We start from the raw sequence: 6,866 nt of genomic DNA, 5'->3' as shown, positions 1-6,866 counted from the left end.
TCCACCCTCCCAAGCATGATGTCCTCCTTCATTGATCAGTGTCTCCTTACAACATGACCAAAGTATGTCAGACGAAGCCTCAGAATCCTTGCCTCCAAGGAGCAGCCCGGTTTAGCCCTCTCCAGGATTAATCTGCTTGTTTTCTTAGCAGTCCATGGTACCCTCAATACTCTTCTCCAGCACCACAGCTCAAAGACATCAATTCTCCTTCCATCCTCCCTAGTCATTGTCCAGCTCTCAAATGCATAACAAGTGATTGCAAAGACCATGGCTTGTATCAGACGCACCTCAGTCTCCAGAGAGACACCATTGCTCTTCAGTACTTTGGAGAAGTCCCTAATAATACCTAATCATATATTCCTTTCAAACACATGATACCTGTTTCTAAGGAAACATGCCCGGAGTGTGTGAGACCAAATTTCACCCCTCATTCCTCTAAGGAGCACCTTCACTGCGCTTCCTCTATCGCCGATTTCTCTGTGCTTGTGACAGTCCATGGCCTCTGGTAGCCTAGTGGGTAAGGAGTTGTACTGCCAACCTAAAGACAACCTGTCTTTTGATTTCTTGACTATTAAGGAAATCATTGACAACTTCAATTTTGTCTCACAGTTTAGGAGATGAAAGTCCAGGTTCAAGGAGCTGTGGTTCAGGGACGTAGGGAGCTGCAGTGCTAACCCAATGGCTGCACCTCTCTGGTCATTTGAATCCACTTGCTGCTCTTTGGGAGAAAGAGGAACAATCTTTCCCCCTGCTGATCTGCTGCCATGTGATGTGTAACGGACGGTCAGCTGTGCGTTGGTTCTGACTTTACCGCAGTGAGTGTGAGTATTTTGAGCTCTAGGAGAAGGACCTTATCTCTTCAGCTTCAGTTCCTTGATCTTTCTATGCGTGACACTTCTCTTTCCCATCTGTGCTTTCTTCTGTGCCTAATCAGTTCTTTTTAGATCTTAAACTGGATTTAAGATATGCTGATAATAGACTTTGAAGCTCCATCTGACATAACTTTGGGCATCATGCTTGGAAGGGTGGAGGGGGAGAGCAGGAGAGGAAGGCCCTGGATGAGATGCATTGACTCAGTGACAGAGGTAATGGGGGCAGATGTGTCAGAAATAGTGAGATTGGCTTAGGATAGGACAGAATTCCGAGCGATTGTGCATGGGATCACTGTGAGTCGCAAGCAACTTGACGGCACATAACAACAAAACAAAGAAAACTCTCTTCCCAAGTGGGATTTTATCTGTAGTTACAAGGACTAGTAGTTTAATACCTAATTGGGAGAAGGGACATGGTTCAATGAGAGGCATATGGGAACTGTGGGTGACCCCGACCTGGTCCACTGAGCATCAGGAAATGTCGTCTAGGAGGACGACTGAGGCATCTACACTGAGAGGTGAGTGGCTGGAGAACCCCTTCGCCCCGAGGTCCCCTGCTTCCAGGCTTTCCCCCAGTTGGCTGCATCTTGCCCTGGAACTCAGCATTTGTTGTTGTTGTGTGCCAGAGTCGGAACCAACCCATAGCTGACCCTCTGATGGGTTTTCAGAGGCAGTTAAACACACAGGAGGAGATTGCCCATCTCTCTCGTGTGCAACAGCTGGTGGCCTTGAACTGCTTGCCTTCAGGATTGTTGCACAGCTCCTTGCTGCTAGGCTAACAGTTCCTTTGGCTATTGCACACTCTGGATATTGTTTTTTAAAAAGATCTGGCTTTAGGTAATTTCATGTGTAAAAGGATCTTGCTCTTGTAAACCCAGTACTTGGCAGAGGCCTGACACACACCAGAGATCAGTGGGTGTGTTTCAGAGGCCAGTAGGCCCTGGAGGAGTCCAGCAAATCTTCCTCTCCGATGGATAGTCCATATCAAGGAATAGTACTAGGACCCTCCCCATCTCTACCAGGCCACTTCACTGGAATGTCAGGTTGCTTCCTGTGCTGAGGACATCCCAGACCTAGATGGTGGGGCAACAAGCAGGGAAAGGAGATAAGGACCTATCACCAGAGCAAAGAGGGAAAACTTTTCCCCAGAATCAGTGCCCTGCATTCAGACTTCTAGCCCCTAACCTGTAAGAAAATACATTTCTGTCAAAGTAAAAAGTAACTTAAAAGAGAAAAAAGTTGACAGAGTGTGTTGTCTGCACATTTCCTTTCCCTATGCTGCTTGCTTGGAACCTGGTTAGCCATTCTCAGTGGTTGGCCCGGACTTAGAAACATTCATATTGAGAATCTTGTTAAAATTTAGTTTCTGACGTAGAATATCTGAGGTGGAAACGTAAGTTCTCCAACATCACAATTTAATGGTATTGATTCTTCTGTCATCCCTATTTATTGTCCAGCTTTCAGATGCATAGGAAACAACTGAAAAAAAAATTATGGTTTGGATCAGGTGCACCTTAGTCTTTAAGTGACATCCTTGCTCTTCGGGCTTTGGAGAGGTCGTTGACAGCAGATATTCCCAGTGCAACACACCTTTTGATTTCTTGACTGCTGCTATCATGGATGTTGGTTGTGAATCCAAGTAAAATGAAATTGTTGACAATGTCAGTCTTTTCCCCCAGCTATTGTGTTATTGCCTGGGGTCTCAAGGGATTTTGCTTTCCTAGGTACACCAAATTAAAAATAAGTAAATAAATAAATATTTTTTAAAAATTTATTCTTATTTTGTGTGTGTGTACCATCAAATCAGATCTGACTGGTACAGGAGGAGATTGCCCCTCCTTCTCCAGCAGAGCATCTGGTGGATTCAAACTGCACACCTCTGGGATTACAGTGCAGCTTCTTGACACTGGGCCACCAGAGCTCCCTGCTCTCCCTCTTTTTACAGTTGGTTTCAGTGTGCAGATTCATGGAAGTGTGAGACTTGGAAGAGTAAGAAGTTAAAGGCTTGAGGAAGTACAGCTAAAATGGTTACTTTTGCTACTAAGTTGGAAAGAAAAGTTGAGAAGTTGCTTTTGTCCTGAGACAAAGGAAGAGGCTATATACATATGAGATAAATTAAGGCTGAAGATCAAACTCTTTGATTTGACCATTGCTACCAATGGGGGTAGGTGTGTCAGACACAATAAGGTTGGCACAGGAGAGAGCAGGGTTTAGGGCTCTTGTACATAGGGCCGCTGTGAGTTGCAAGTGATTTGATGGTACATAACAACTGCCACTACCATGGGTGTTGATTGTGGATCCAGTCATGGACAATTTCAATCCTTTTTCCATCAATCATGTTGCCTCTTGTTCCGGTGATGAGGATATTTGTTTTCTTGCTGTTGATATGTAATCCATATTGAAGACTAGTGTTTGTTCTTCTGCAACAAGTGCTTCAAGTCCTCTTCATATTCTGTGAGATTGTATTAATCCATCTCCATAATGTAGGATATTGAGTCTTTCTCCAATCCTGATGTTATTAAACCTGGTTTTAGTTACCTAAAACCTGGACTTCTTCATAAAGTCCAGTTTCTCAAATTATTTGATCAGCATACAAATTTAATAGATATGGAGAAATAATACAACCCTGATAGGTATTGTTCTTGATTTTAAACCAAGCAACATTTCTTTGTTCTGTTTGGAAACTGCTCCTTGGTCTATGTATAGGTTTTCATGGACACAAAAAATTAAGCATTCATTCTTCTCAATGTTATCCATAATGTATTAAGATCCACACAGTTAAATGTCTTAGTGATAAAACACAGATTCCTACCTTTATAGTATTCTCTGCTCAATCCATGCTGCCGTGATCCATCTGACATCAGCAATGCTGGTTCCATGGCTGCTTCTAAATCCATCTTGCATTTCTGGAATTTCCCTGTCTATATGCTATTCTAGCTGTTTTTGAATAGTCTCCAGCAAGATTTTACTTGCGTGCGATATTGATCTTGTTCAGTGATTTCACAGTCTATTGGATCACCTTTTCTTTGGGATGAAAACAAATACAGATCTCTTCCAGTCAGTTGGGCAGGTAGCCGTCTTCTGTATTTCTTGGTGTAGACTAATGAGTACATCCAGGACTGCAACTGTTTTTTTGTTGAGACATGCCAGTTGATATTCCATCAATTCTGGGGGTCTTATTTTTTTACCAATTCCTTGAGTTCAACTTGAACTTCTTTATTACCATAGGCTCTTGATCATACTCTACTTCTTGAAATGTTTCAGCATTGGCCAATTCTTTTTTTTTAATTTTATTTTTTTGTGTGTGTGTGTACCGTCAAATCAGATCTGACTGGTACAGGAGGAGATTGTTCTTCCTTCTCCAGCAGAGTGTCTGGTGGATTCGAACCACTCACCTCTGGGATTGCAGTGCGGTTTCTTGCTGACCAATTCTTTCTGGTGCAGTGACTTTGTATTTCTTTCATCTTTTGTTGCTTCCTGCATTGTTCAAGATTTTTGCCCATAAAGGACGAGACAGTGCCTTTGGTGCAAGTCTCTGCACTCATCAAGCTCACCTGCTGCTCTGTGCTTTTCCTCAGCATGGCCTACAGAGCCAAGCGCTACAGTTACCCAAAACCTCGGATGGAAGAGGATAGTGGCCGAGGAGAAGCAGCAGCAGGATGAACTGAAGCAGATCGCCAGAGACCTGGCAGAAGACCGGGATGACGGCATATTGAAGTGAAATTCCTCTGAGCTGACCTGTCCTCAAGCAGCAGTGGATTACTAACCCTCTCGTGTGCTGTGTGTGAAGGGGAAGGATTTTGCCCATAGGATCCTTCAGTATTGTAATTTGAGGCTTGAATTTATTTTTCAGTTTTTTGCTTTAGAAATGCCAGGCATGTTCTTCCCCTTTTGGTTCTCTAACTCCACCTTTTTGCACATTTTGTTATAATTCTTTGCTTTGTCTTCTCAAGCTGCCCTTTGGAAGCTTCTGTCCATCTTTTACTTCAGCATTTCTTTCTTTTGGCCTCTTGCTGTTCTAGTGAAAGCGTCAGAGTCTCTTCTGGCCTCCATTGTGGTCTTTTCTTGAATGATTTCTTTGATGTCATCCCACAACTCATCTAGCCTTTGATCATTAGGTTTAATGCCTCAAACTTAATCTTCAGATGGTTTTTTAATTCAGGGGGGATAGATCCAAGGTCATATTTTGGTTCTTGTGACCATGTTTTCATTTTCTCCAGTTTCAATTTGAACTTGTACATGAGTCATTGATCTGTTCCGCAGCTGGCCTGGTTTTGCCCACTGCTATTGAGCTTCTCTATAGATTTCTCCTACAAATACAGTCACTCTGATTCCTGTGTTGTTCTTCAGGTCAGGTCCATGTGCATAGTCACTGTTGTTTTTTTAAAGCATTTGGAATGAATAAATCATTGTTTGTTCACGTTCTGTCATTCACTCTTCAGCCTCTTTTCTGTCACCATGGGCATATTTTCCAATTACCAGTCTTTTTTTGTTTCTACTTTTTGCGTTCTAGTCACCAATTATTGTTAATGAAACTTGATTGCATGTTTAATCAATTTCAAACTGCAAAAGTTGGTAGAAGTCCTCAATTTCTTCATCTTTGGCTTTAGTGGTTGGTGTGTATATTTGAATAATACTTACATATCAACATGTCTTGGGGTAAAGCCCAAAAATTTGGGTGTCAAACTACTTTCTAGGTTATGCCAATTAATGCATTTGTGCTAGCCGTGATAGAGTGGGTATGTCACTGGAACAAACCAATTGCCATTGAGTCAGCTCCAGCCCCGTGTGTGAGGGTAGAACTGTGCTCCAGGGTGTTTTCAGTGGTTGGGTTTTGGGAAATACCACCAAGTCTTTTTTCCGAGCTGCCTCTGGGTGAACTCAAATCTTCAACATTTTGGTACGATTTCGTGCATTAACTAGTTGTACTCCCAGAGCTTCAACCTAATACCATTTCAGGTTAGAGAGAACTACAGTCATTGAAGTCTTTCTGTTTGTTTGTGGTTTGTTTGTTTGGTTTTTTTCCCCCTTGTGTACCATCAAGTTGGAGGAGCATCTGTTGGATTCGAACCATGTGCCTTCAGGATTACAGTGCAGCTGTTTACCAGTAGGTCACCAGAGTTCCCTGAAGTCACTCTGGACCCTGTTGTTTTATGCTGCTGAGTTAGAACTGACTCATAACTGACCCTCCAGCAGGTTTTCAGAGGCTGTAAATCACGTGGGAGGAGATTGTCCATCTTTCTCCCAAGATGCAGCTAGTGGATTTAAACCATTTGCCTTTGGGTGGGCAGTGCAACACTTTACCACTAAGCCACTGGGGTTCCTTTATTCTGAGCCATAGGCTGATGGAAATGTCTTCTCAATGGGAGAAATGATTGTCACTGCAGAAGGAAGGGATCCTGGCATATTGTTTTGGTTGGTTCCTAGAGCCTCTGCTTCTGCTAACTTCATTGGTCAAAGCAAGTCACATGGCTTCTCTTAGTTTCCATGTAAAATCCTCCCTCACATTTCAAAAGCCGTTGAGGAGGATCTGACTCAGCTGACTCTCCAGTGGGTTTTCTGAAGCTGTGTGATGTGTGAGATAAGAATACCCGTAGTCCTCCTTTGGAGCTGCTGGTGGATCCAGACCATCCGAGAGGCATCACCTTTGGGTTAGTATCGCTACTCCCTATGGATTATGCCACCAGAGCTCACCAGCAGAGGATCCAAGAGATTTAGGACAGTACTAATGACTAGGATAGCATCATACTGGTTACAAATGAAGGTATATGTATTACGTGATTTTTCAGCCTGTCAAAAGGGAATAATAAAATGCTATCAAATAATAAAGGTGCTATCAAGTTGATGAGCTGTGGTGCTGGGGAAGAGTATTGAGGGTACCATGGACTGCTAGGAAAACAAACAGATTCGTCCTGGAAAGGGTTAAACTGGGCGGCTCCTTGGAGGCAAGGATTTGAGGCTTCCTCTAACATACTTTGGGCATGTTGTAAGGAG

This window comes from Elephantulus edwardii, unplaced genomic scaffold (assembly GCF_000299155.1).
Source record: "Elephantulus edwardii isolate Elephantulus edwardi_28Jun2011 unplaced genomic scaffold, EleEdw1.0 scaffold00126, whole genome shotgun sequence".
NCBI lineage: Eukaryota > Metazoa > Chordata > Mammalia > Macroscelidea > Macroscelididae > Elephantulus > Elephantulus edwardii.
Note: the sequence above shows the minus strand (reverse complement) of the source record.